The sequence below is a fragment of the Ipomoea nil genome, unplaced genomic scaffold (genome assembly GCF_001879475.1).
Source record: "Ipomoea nil cultivar Tokyo-kokei standard unplaced genomic scaffold, Asagao_1.1 scaffold0937, whole genome shotgun sequence".
Classification (NCBI taxonomy): Eukaryota; Viridiplantae; Streptophyta; class Magnoliopsida; order Solanales; family Convolvulaceae; genus Ipomoea; species Ipomoea nil.
In genome coordinates this window covers 853,927-866,180 of record NW_017617365.1, presented here as the reverse complement: position 1 = coordinate 866,180, position 12,254 = coordinate 853,927, and the positions used below count along the sequence as shown (strand labels likewise).

The window sequence follows — 12,254 nt, the reverse complement described above, 5'->3', positions numbered from 1 at the left end:
AAAAAAAAAAACCACATGACGTTGCTCTAATCTCAAGCTATTTACGTACAACTCTGCAATTCTTTATCATTTTAAAAGTAGGCTCTAATGTCATATCATAACATTTGCAAATCGACCCTATTTTTTCTTTATCATTGAAATTCTAACTCAATTTCAAAATATAAGATGATGATGAGGGAAAATGAAAGTTTTAGTCCATTAGTTATGCTTAAATTGTAGACTCAATTCATAAATTATTGCTCTACACAATTTTTTCTCTTTAATTATGTTGAAAGTGGTTATTTCAATCCATTACCTATAAATTTAATTTTGTCTCTCTCTCTTTATATTACAAGCATTTACATTCAATCTTTGTGTTTTTTTTTTGTCACACCACGAGGTATTTTGAGCAGACTCTAAGAGACACCTTTAAGCTAATACCGTACTCACACTAATCCCCGTTCACACCGAGGCGGTCCAATTAAAGAACAAATTAAAGTACTGGACAGATTGATTTTTTCATACGAGACGGAATCCAAACTAGAGGTTCAAACTCTCGACATCTCTTAAAGAATAAGAATGCACGACTAGTCACGCCAACCAAGCTAGCTAGTTATTTACCTTCAATCTTCAATACAACCAAACTTAAAATTTGTGCTTAATATTTAAAAATTCTTTTTAAATATTAGTGGTTTTGGTTTTGCTTTGGAGTTTGCCAATGGTGTAGGCTATCTCCCACTTATCCCTTTGTAAAGCTTGAGTGGCGGTGGAAAGTGGTTTAAGTGTGTGGAAACCCTATTAGTGGCTTTGAGGTTCCCAAAGCCAACTCGGTCCTTGTTATTGTTTTTGTTATTCCACCTTTTTTTGTTGTTTCTATGATATGTCTCCTTTTTGTCTTTATCACAAGATGAGTCTTCTTCTTTACTTTTGGTGGGTGCTGTTGTTCTGTTTTCGTCAACAATGGAAGTTGGATATGTTCTTAGAGATGAAAATAAAGCCTTCATTGTAGCCAAAGGAGTTCAGTGGAAAGGAATTTTCTTACCGAGGGAAGCTGAAGTTGTGGCGATTAGAGAAGATCTTGTTGAATCAAACTCTCTACTAGTAGGTCAAGACTTGTACTTAGTCAGTGCACCTTCTTATTTTCATCTTAATATTAGAGATATCAAAAACTTAGTGGGCATTTTCTCCCATGTAAGTTTATTTTTCATTAAACAATTTGCGATATAGACAACTCGTATAATTATTAGGCAGTCTGTTTCTATGTCATATTGTATGGAGTAATGATTTTCTAACTCTCTGTATGTATCTCAAAACTGTAAGATAAAAATCACATACATTATTTTTTGATGGTGTCAAATCTACTATAAAGTATAATTTAGAGTGTTTGTAGATGTACATATAAAGAGTTCAGACTATGAATATTATTATTATTATTATTATTATTATTATTATTATTATTATTATTTTTAAAATAAAAGAGCTAATTCATTAATCATACGTTCCAAACCTTTATGCATGCACCTCCGTACAAGTGCTGCCAGCTTATGTTGTGGCGAGACGAAGGGACGGAAGGAGTCGGTTCTTGAAAAGTTTACAATAAGATCGATGGAATGATAAAACATTTTTACAATCAGACATTGAAACAAATTTTCAATGCTACACGAAACTTGAATCTCTGACAGTTTTTCAAGATTGAAGCTGAATTTGTTTGGAGAACCTGAAACTTCTTTGATATTGTTAATGATCTTGCTACCCAAGTTTAACTCTATTGCGGCTCTTACAATATCTCCATTCATCTGAACTGCATATCAATGTTCAGATCTTCTTCGGTGCTCGGGATGAAGCAAACATACTCCATTATCAGATAAATTGGTTCACTTTATGAAAAAAGAACTCGCAAAATAAACGAGAGGTAAACTCGCTAAAGACACGAGAGGAAATAACTCGCAAACGAAATGAGAGAAAATAACTTTAACAAAACAACAGATGAAAATCAAATCTAAAACAGGCAAATCAAATCTTAAATACCAAACCACTAACCAATATATATATATATATATATATATATATATATATATATATATATATATATATATATATATATATATATATATATATATATATATATATATATATAATTTATTGAACCGCTGAAAAAAGGTAAAGAAGGTTGGATCTAGAGTTGGAGATGGCGAGGGACGGTGGTGAAGGAGGAAGAAACATCGGTGAGGGGCCGGAGGAGATGGTGGCGGTGGAAGAGAGGCAGGGAGAGGCCGAAGGACAAACGATTGAGAAACGGTCGGAATAGGGGAAGAAACGAAAGGAGGCAGGTGCCGCCTCCCCAAAACGAGCGGAGGCGGCGGCGGCCGATCAATGGATGATGAGGGAAAATCCTTGCAGAGAGAATATTAGGTTAGGGGACTTTAGTTATCCTATTATGAATATTATTATTATTATTACTAGTATTTTCACACGTGCGTTGCACGGAATAAATTTGTTATAATATTTTAAATATATTTAAATCGATATACAATTGTATAAATTATAACATCGAATCTATATATAATACAATTGAAGGATTGAATTGGAACAATTATGTTTTCTGATGTTATCATTGATTAAATTCGAACAAATAACTGCCGAATTAATAGCTAATGTCTAGATGTACGCAATTATGTTTTCCGATGTTTTCATTTTTGGGGGAAAAATTAATACATAATATCATCGATTGTATTTACACATTATTGAAAATCTCTCTGTAAACAACATTGGTAGTCGCAACACAATCATGTCCATCATTGTCTAAAGCTAACACCTTCAGGCCATCAGGATGGGTGACTCGGGAGAAAGCCACGTACAATTGTCCGTGATTAAAGACCGGTTTTTTAAGCAATAACCCAACATGAGTTAGTGTTTGGCTTTGGCTTTTGTTGATAGTCATGGCATATGCAAGTATCAGCGGGAATTGTTTACGCTGGAACTTGAAATGCAATCTTGTATAAGAAGGAGTGAGGGACATTCGAGCGATAAGAACTTTGGTTCCTTGATGTGTCCCATTCACTATTCTTGCTTCAACAATGTGATCTGTCAATCTTGTGATGATGAGCCATGTCCCGTTACTAAGACCAAGAGAGTGGTCTATGTTCCGCAATAACATAACAGGTGCACCGACCTTTAATGTCAATGAATGATTAGGAACACCTGACAATCTCAAACTATTTAAGAATTCAGGAGTGTGTACTTCTGATAGATTTTCACCGTCTGATTCTGCCTTACACAAAGAGTCACAACTTAAATATGTTCGACCTTCTGCAGTGTTCATCTCGCACATGTACTGATTAATTTGATCAACGACATCTAAAGTCGGTGAGAGGATCGCTCGGCCTTCTAGGTGCGACTCATCAAGTATGTCATATCTTGCGCTTGGAAAGGTGCTTTCCACTATAGTTGCTGTGGGATCGGGTCCACACTTCAATAGAAACCGTGCTGGAATATCGATCTCTGATAAACCGTTGTTTTCAACTCCTGTAATCCCATCCCCGATGTCTGCAATCCATTTTGAAAACCAATCAACCGTCTGTCTATCTTCATCTGAAGCTAAGCTCCGTAGCCTCAAGTTCTTCGTGAGCCTCAATACCATGCAATTTGTCCAGAAGTATGAAGAATTAATTGTTGCTCCGACAACTACTGGTCTTGTTGCTTTCGGAATAACTGGAAGAATTTGTCTAAAATTACTGCCCAAAACTACTGTCTTTCCACCAAATGTCTTTTCAGCACTACCCGGTATGGCAAACCTCAATAGATCCCTCATGGTTTTGTCTAAAACCTCAAAACAGTGTTTGTGCGTCATCGGTGCTTCATCCCATATTATCAATTTGCTCCTTATTATAAGCTCAGCAAGGTCACTGCCTTGCGATACATTGCATGTGGAATCTTCATTCAATGAAAGTGGTATAGCAAATCTGGAATATAATGCGCTGTCCTACCTCCCGGCAAAAGCAAAGATGCTATTCCACTTGAAGCAACATTGAGAACAATATCTCCACGGCTTCTTATCTTTGAGGATAACGTTCTCCACAAAAATGTCTTGCATGTTCCTCCGTAACCATACACAAAGAACATTCCACCTCCATTAGAATCAATATCATTCATCACAGAGTCATAAACATTCTTTTGCTCGCCCGTCAATTTAGTTACCAACGTTTCATGCTCTGTTTTCAACAATTCCTTGTCATACGCCAACTCTTCGGCTATCAACATATTTTCTATCAAACCCATGTTACTTTCGTATGGAATTGGCATTTCTGGAAAGTCCCTAAGGCTCTTCCCCCACGAAGATAACAAATTCTCCAACTCCACCAGAGCGAACTGTTTCTTATCCGAATCCGATAACACCAACTCTTCATAGTCCAAAAAAAGAAACAAAATAAAAATCAACAAATGCGTTTATTTATAAATAATGATGAGCAAATACAAAGTTGAATAAATAGATTGGAGGCCAACAATATATATTAGTTACCGCACACTAATCTATACTAATATGAATATGAATATTAATTAATTGGTAAAAAAAATGTAATAAAGCTTAATTGTTAACAAAATTTTATATGAAAATTAAATAATTAGAGAATTGGAAAAAGAATTATTTGATTAATGATATGGAAAAAGAATTTCATTGGAATTTTAATGAATTGAAAAAAGAATTAGTTAATTAATGATATGGAAAATTCCAACAAAGTTCTAATATATTCTAATATATTAGTTAATTTTCATATAAAATTGTAGTCAATATATACTGTAAATAAATTTTGTAATACAAATGTGATTCTAATATATTATTACTTACCGTACACTAATCTATACTAATATGAATATTAATTAATTGGTAAAAAATTAATAAAACTTAATCTGTAACAAAATTTTATATGGAAATTAAATAATATCTAATGAATTGGAAAAAGAATTTCGTTGAATTATCATTTTCCCCTTTTAAATACATATTGACTTAAATTTGTGGTATCAATTCATTAGATATTCATATTAGTATATATTGACTAATATATTACAAAATTTAACAAAAGAAAAAAAAAAAGAGAACAAAAAAGAACAACTTTTTTTTTTTGGCTATAAAAAAGAACAACTTAGTTATTTATAAATAATGAAAAACAAATAACAAAGTCGGATAAATAGATTGGAGCTCGATATACCTGGATTCTGCATGACACGACGTCGCTGAACCTGTGCATCCTCGGCAAGAAATTCCCAAACAGCATTCCAAACTACTTCTGGCTTACTGAGTGAATTTGAAGTGAGAAGCGTAGCAAATAACCTTCGCAAAGCATACGCGGATGCCCAGTAACTCGAATCAGTAATGCCGTCAATGTACTCCTTGTCATCATCTAATAATCCATATTCATAACATGCATCCCTAAACGAATTATGAATGACCCCTGCAACAGTGCGAATATCCTTATGGCTAAAAGGTCCACGTACCAAATTTAAAAGACATCTAAGATAATATAATTCTCCACACCCTGGTGGAACATAGAACAATCGTCCTATGGAGTAGCCTTTTTTCCTTGGATGCCATTCACGCAGATCTTGTTTCCAAACAAATTTACTGGGGAACTCCGCATAAGTGAGTGACCGGGCCTCTTCATATTTTTTGTTCGCCTCAAACCAAGCTTTGAACTGACTCTGCTTAACCGTTTGGTTCTCCACAATCTCATTCAAGGGCTGATCTTCAGCATATACAACATTCTGCTGGTGCTCTACGTGAAAATTTAACCTCTCCACAGGTGGGGTTCGATAATGTATCAAGTATCCAAATAGTCACCACGTGGCTTCACATGCTGATATATACCGACAATCGTAGTACATCTTAATCTCATCGACCACATCACCATTGACAGTATTTGCTGAACTACTCATGAATCCTGCCGTGACCCTATCATTTACTTTGTTCACATATTTGAATAAATATTTAATAGACCTGGACTGGTTGCACCATTCAATGTTAATATGTGCGCGATATTTTAGGAGCAGATGTTTATTATGTGCGACGACGTAACGGTTATCAAGTTCGATTCCATTCTTTCTGATTGTACGCCCAATGTCACGCCTTCTATAGATCGGGTAGCCATCTTTATCCAAATTTGTATGAGCAACATGTTTTTTTGGGAAATACTTTGAACATTTACCATTTACCATGCACGGCGAATTCTTCCGGACTTTTCCGCAGGGTCCATGCAACATGAATTCGCTGACTGCGTCATGGTATTCAGCATCAGCATCTGGGTTTGGTATTTCAGCTGAGATCAGGGCATCAATCTCGTTCGCAGAATTTGCCCTATTCATTCTTTTAGCAAATAGCAAGATATGCACGTGAGGGAGTCCTCTTTTTTGAAATTCAATCGTGTAGATAACTGCAAAAAGAATCCAAAAATGAACAATTCAAGTTTATAAAGGGAAGTTAGAGTTGATGGTGGCAAATTCAAATATGTATAATTTTCAAATACCTCCACATATCTCGCCAAACACCTTGTTTGTTTTGATGTCTTCAATCATCGCATCAAGCTTCATCTTAAACACGCGACAAATGATGTCAGGTCTATCCTCTGCTTTAAGGCCACGGTGTGAAACATACCGCTCAATCTCAGGCCACTTTGGGTTGCTGGTGAATGTAACGAATATGTGTGGATAACCGATGTATTTGCATATTGCCATTGCATCTTGATAATTCTGAATCATATACCTAGCTCCACCTATGAATGTTGATGGGAGTATAATTCTTTTACCCCGAGCTGTGGGGTCTAATTCTCCTCTTGTTAACGCATCACTCAACCCCTGATAAGCTTCACATCGCAATGCCTTCTGATGAGTTCTAATGTATACCAAGCGTGCAGATTCGATCATTGTATATGCATCAACCAAGAATTGTTGGAATAACCTCCTAGAATACAACAATGTATGCTTCTCATTCACTTTCTCATGTATATAAAATGAGAAATACTCTTTGGGGCTAATTCTTATCCTGCCACCAGGATGATGTTCGCGCCATGCATCAGAGAATATAATATCTTCGCGGTAACCATCTTCGCCGTAGGGGAACAACAAAGGGTACTGTAACGGCAGATATGCAGGGTTCAATTGATTTATTCTCTTCAATTGCCCAGTCCTGGTCTCAATCAATATGTCTAAATCACCCATTAATGGGTCTAGATCCCCGACAATAAGTGTAGCTACCTCATGAGGAGTAGGTAAATTGTAGGTCCTTCCATCTTTGCTCCGCTTGCCTATTAAATTCATCTTAACCTCAACAACTGGGTTAGATTGGATCTTAGTTCTTGCCATTCTGAAACAGTTGACCAAGACATTATTTTGGTCTAGCATATTCTTTAATTCGACAACAATCTCTTCATTGATATCCCTTGAGTTACTATCCTCTCTATATAGGAAAAATAATGGGAATAGATAAATAATAGTTGAATATCTAGGTGGAATGCAAACATAAGAGAGTATGTATTTGTTATTTACCTGACAGAATTGATGCGATTGTTAATCTCATTATCTGTGTCGTAAATATATAGTTGCGCAAATTTTGGGATCGACCCTTCTGTTGGAACCAAGCTTCCAATCAAGTGATAATTTTGACCATTAATCTTAAACACTGGAGGAACATTACCGGTGTTGAGGGACCTATCGACTCTACCGCCCAGAGACGTGAAGCAGAACATGTTGTTATACCTTCGAATATTATTGAGGAAGTGTCTACTCCGTTCAATATCATCAAAGTAAAGGCTCTCGAGCACACGAGGAGGATCCTTCATGCGAGGTAATTGGATTTTGCCCTCATAGCAACACTTTGTGTATTTTGGCAATGTGCGTGATACATTTTGATTTGAGCGCTCTTTCCACCAAAATAAAGCCCCACAATAATTACACGAATGAGCCGCATCTCCAAGGTCAAAATAATGATCTGGTAACGTAAATAGCTTATAATTAACAAACATTATTTATATTTTGAAAAAATGAACAGAAAAAACGTTTGTATTTAGAGCAAAGAAAACTGACCATATCCATTATTTTGAGTCTCAACCTGTTCGAAATCCATGTTTAAATTCCTCTCATTTGTTCATGACGATGACCTACTGGAATTTCTTATAATTGACCGCGAAACACGATTACGCCCACTATGCGCTTCTCTTTGCACTTTAATAAAATACAATGAATTGTTAAAAGTAATTTTAAGTAATTGAAAAAATTGTAAACACACATTGGGAGTAACAAAAGGCAAAATGCATGAACAGTGAAGTATAAAGTACCGTTCGTAACATCAGCTAATGGATGGCGTGATAGAGACGCTGAAGTTGGCATATTTAGCATATTCAATGAACGTTCATTGGACGGTGAAAACATGGTACACATATTAACTGCAATTTGTTTTATTCAAACATATATAACATCACATTAATGGTATAGAATTTGTTTTTATTCAAACATATATAACAACAAACTTATCATATACAACAAATGAAGAAATAAATAATGAACAAATAAAGAAAATTCTTACAATTTGTGACGACAGTGGAAGGTGTGAAGGGTCCAATTGTATTGTTCAAATCATATAAACTTAGGTTGCTAGCAACTGCAATTTTTTGCAAAACAAATAATGGCATCAAATAAAGACAAAATAATATTAATATGTAAAAGTATTTAAAATTATTGAATATATAAAATAAGATTAAAATATTGCTTTAGTCGAGATGAGAAATAGAATAATTTGAATATAACATATACCATTTGTGATTGTATTTAATGATGTTGCTCCAGTTTCCACATTATTCTCTTTGAGTGGACTTTGATGAACATTAACTGCAACAATTTAATCGAACAAATAAATCAAAATTTGCATATAATTTAACCTATTATGTTATATTATATTTTTGAATAGTAGTACCTTGGTTGAGTATATTAATAGGTGTTGATGGAGAGCAAACCGTAAATCCACTAAACAATGCTTCATTACCAGCTACTGCAATTATTTATATTCAGGGAGAAAAATTTATGACTGCGTTTTATACAGAAGAAAATAAACACGTAGACTATTATAAAAATAAATTTGCTCACCATTAAATCTCGGATGAACTGGATTAAATGTTGAAGAACCAACAGTTGTTTGTATTACCACCTCATTTTCTAAAAAAAAAAAAAGAAAAAGAAAAAAAAAAAAAAAACAAACAAACAAAAACGATCACATAAGACCAAAAAAACACTCATTTTTCATTATTTAATTAAAATTACACCTAAGACTATCTCACGCCGATTAGAACGCGTGGCTCTAATCGGCGTCACTGGGATTTTAGGCAACAACCTCGCCGAGTTCCTCCCTCTCGCACACCGGCCACCGTCACCGCACACCGGCCACCGCAATCGCACACTGGCCAGTGGCCACCGCTACCGTCCACCAGACCTGATGAACGGACAAAGAACCAACCATGGTGCAAATTCTCTCTTTCTCACAGTAAGTTTTTCAGCCTCTTTTAACTATTTGGTGACATTAATCCATTCGTTTTTCATCTCTTTTTTTTTTTTTACGTATTCCATTCCGAATTCGTTTAAACCCTTTAATTTTGCAATCGTTTGTCCCCAATTTGAGAATGCATGCACGGGTTATCAGATAATTGAATCCCGTTTCTCAATTTGAGAAACACAAGTCTAATTTCTCAAACTGAGAAATTCAAAACTGGATTTCTCAGTATGAGAAAACCAAGTCCGGAGTTCTAAAGTAAACACTAAACAGATAATAAAGAAAATAATGAGTGAAACAGTATATAATGAGATTTAATTTTGGCTCTAACCTTGATCCGTGGTCTTTTGCTTCTTCCTGCCCCTTACAATTGTTGATTCTGTGAGTTTCCTCATTATGTTGTTTGTGTGAATTGTGAAAAACTGATGCTCACAAGAAAATAGAAAGATCATAGTTAATTTATAGTTAAGTAATAGGATTTGTAATATTGTCCTATCCTATTAGGAATAAAATTTTTAATGTATAATAATTGTAGTACGAATAAAATATGAATAATATTGATTAATTGGAATAGTGACGAATAATGTTTTTATTTAATTTGGAAAAAAATGTTATCATGCCTTTTTATGGTGGTTGGTTTCAGACTAGCTGACTGCATCTAGGGCCCAAAAAACTTAAAGTTTGATGACTAAATAAATTCCATGGTTGTTTTGTTTGTTTTCTTTTCCCTCTGGAACAAAAAATAAGCCACAGAGAATAATTCTATTTGTGCATGTAGTTTGATGGCTAAATAATGCTTTAATGGTTATTTTTTTTGTTTTCTTATTGTGTACAGGTATTTGCTCCTAAACTTCAAGAGACATTTGCTCTAGTTTCTGGTTACTGTGAGCAGAACGATATACATTCTCCTCATATTACAGTAGAAGAATAGGTTATCTTTTCTGCTTGGCTGCGACTTCCTCCAGAGATTGATTCCAAAACCAAATCTGTATCGCTGCCCATTTCTATGCTACATATGGATTGTTCTATTCTCTTCTGAACCATTTTATATATATAACTCCAACACGATTGTCGTTGGCTCTGTAGGAATTTGTGAAGGAAGTCATCGAGACAATTGAACTTGACAGAATAAAGGACATGTTGGTTGGCATGCCTGGTATCAGTGGTCTTTCAACAGAGCAACAGAAGTGGCTCACAATTGCTGTGGAGCTTGGCTCAGCCATCTCATTCCTAGATGTGGATCATTTTCTAAGTCTTTCCTCTGAAGTGAGAATTAGTACAAGTTTACAGATTGCCTATTATTATAATTATAAGTTTAATGTTGTTTGATGAGACATCTATGTGGTAGTTTCTGAATCTCTGCTTGCCAATTTTGAATATGTTGATTCGAAGAACTTCTTACATTTGATAAATGATGCACTTGCTTTAAGTTTTCACATTTCTTTTTGGACAATTGTGTTTGCACTTAAATTTCTGTTATCCTTTCTTGGTTAGACTTCACTGGATTCCCCACTCTCTATTATTATCTGCATCCTCTTGTAATTCTTTTCTTAAGTTGTGAACCATACTCTATTGCGTGATATTGTTCATATCATTCATATCATTATGTTAATGCATTGTTTTTGTCATTACAGCTAGAGGAGTTTTGTAAGAAGAGAGCAGCAGATCGGGCTAAAAAGGCATCATCAACTAATCAAATCCATGAATGATATTGAAAAGTTTTCAATGCCAGAAAATGATAGTAATCATTCCCAAAAAAAAAGGGTGAAAAGATGCTTCAACAAATCAAAAGCATCAAGAGGTGGATAATATCAGTGGGCATTTTGCATGATATGTGTTTATTTGTTGAGTATGGAGAAGAAAATTTAGATTTGCTAAACTGGCCTGGCCAATGTGATCTAATTTCATATAATTTAAAAACTGAAAACATTTTGCCTTATGTTGAAGTATTTTGAGAAACTGTTTTAAAAACTTTGATGCCTGCATAAGCAAGCTATTTAGATTTAGTAAGAATTGAGAATTCAATGTGAGAGGTCAGTTAGTGGCTATCAAGATTCCAACTACAGCAGTTAAATTGTACGATTGGTTCTTACTTGAGTTGAATGATTGACAATAGAGCTTCTTCTTCTTCTCCTCTTCCTCCTCCTTTTTCTTTATTTTATTTTATTTTATTTTTAGAGAGCCTTACTTCTCTCTCATGTTAGTATAGAAATAACATTTTTATTTCTTTTCCAATAATTATATCCTAGGTAACATTCAAGCCCAACCAAGTAGTTGACAGTATGAAGTTGATGCATTTCTCTCTAAGTGATTGTAATTTTTTTTTTTCTGCTTAGATTTTGTTGCAGACAACTGGTAATGATGATCATCATTCATGTGTTTCTGCTGGATCAGTGCCTCAGATAAAGGAGTAAGTTTATATGACACGTCAATCTGGAAAATATATACTGTCTGTGGATATTAACTATTTCTATTTTAAATGTTTAACACAGACCTCGTAAAGTTAATGAACAGCCTCATATAGTGGATGATACGTTGACCCTTACTTTTGGATTCTGGATCAAGTCTCTCCAGTTTACATAAAAATGTCGACACAGATGTGCCCAAAGATATCTTAGTTAATTCATCAAAACCCACTCAGGGCCTTTCTTGTTCAGCTGTGGACAATGCTGAGGTGACCGCATCATCTACCTCTCACACTTCCACAGGGACAGTGTCAAATTATAGATCTGAATATCTCAGAATT

General features: G+C 34.8%; 1 long non-coding RNA gene across 1 annotated transcript; it reads left to right on the top strand.

The window, feature by feature from the left end:
• The first annotated feature begins 11,283 nt into the window (after positions 1–11,283).
• Positions 11,284–12,048, top strand: LOC109179622. Its single transcript, XR_002053946.1, has 3 exons — positions 11,284–11,309; positions 11,845–11,918; positions 12,001–12,048. It is a non-coding gene; the product is annotated as an uncharacterized LOC109179622 (long non-coding RNA).
• The last annotated feature ends 206 nt before the right edge of the window (positions 12,049–12,254 follow it).